This window comes from Haliaeetus leucocephalus, unplaced genomic scaffold (genome assembly GCF_000737465.1).
Source record: "Haliaeetus leucocephalus isolate CR32 unplaced genomic scaffold, Haliaeetus_leucocephalus-4.0 Scaffold274, whole genome shotgun sequence".
NCBI classification, from domain to species: domain Eukaryota; kingdom Metazoa; phylum Chordata; class Aves; order Accipitriformes; family Accipitridae; genus Haliaeetus; species Haliaeetus leucocephalus.
In genome coordinates, this window is record NW_010972710.1 from 274507 (window position 1) to 274954 (window position 448).

A 448-nucleotide genomic window follows, 5' to 3' on the forward strand; every position below is an offset into this window, starting at 1 on the left:
GAGGGGGGGAGGGCACCCCGCGGTCACCCCTGCCACGCTGTTCCCCCCTCCACCTTACCTTCACGCGGACCATCTCCTCGGGGATGTTCATCATGGCGTTCGTTAGCCAGCTCTCCAAACTCTTGGCGAAATTTCGGATCGCTTGCGTCAAGGCACCTGGGGGAGGAAGAAGCGGGGGGAGGGTGAGGCGGGGGGAGTGTGAGGGTCCGGAGGGGGGATGCAGGGGGGCACGGGGGACTCACTGGGGATGGGCCGGAGGACGTCAGGGATGAGGATCTCCACCAGCCCCTGGTAGAGCGCGTGGTCGCAGTCCTTGGCCCACCTGAGAACGGGCTCATATTTGGAGAGGACGACCAGGCGGCTCTTGGGCAGGCGCTTCTCCGCCTCGTCGTGGCTACAGGGACAACCGCTGGCGTCACCGGGGACAGGGAATGGGGAAAGGCTGGGG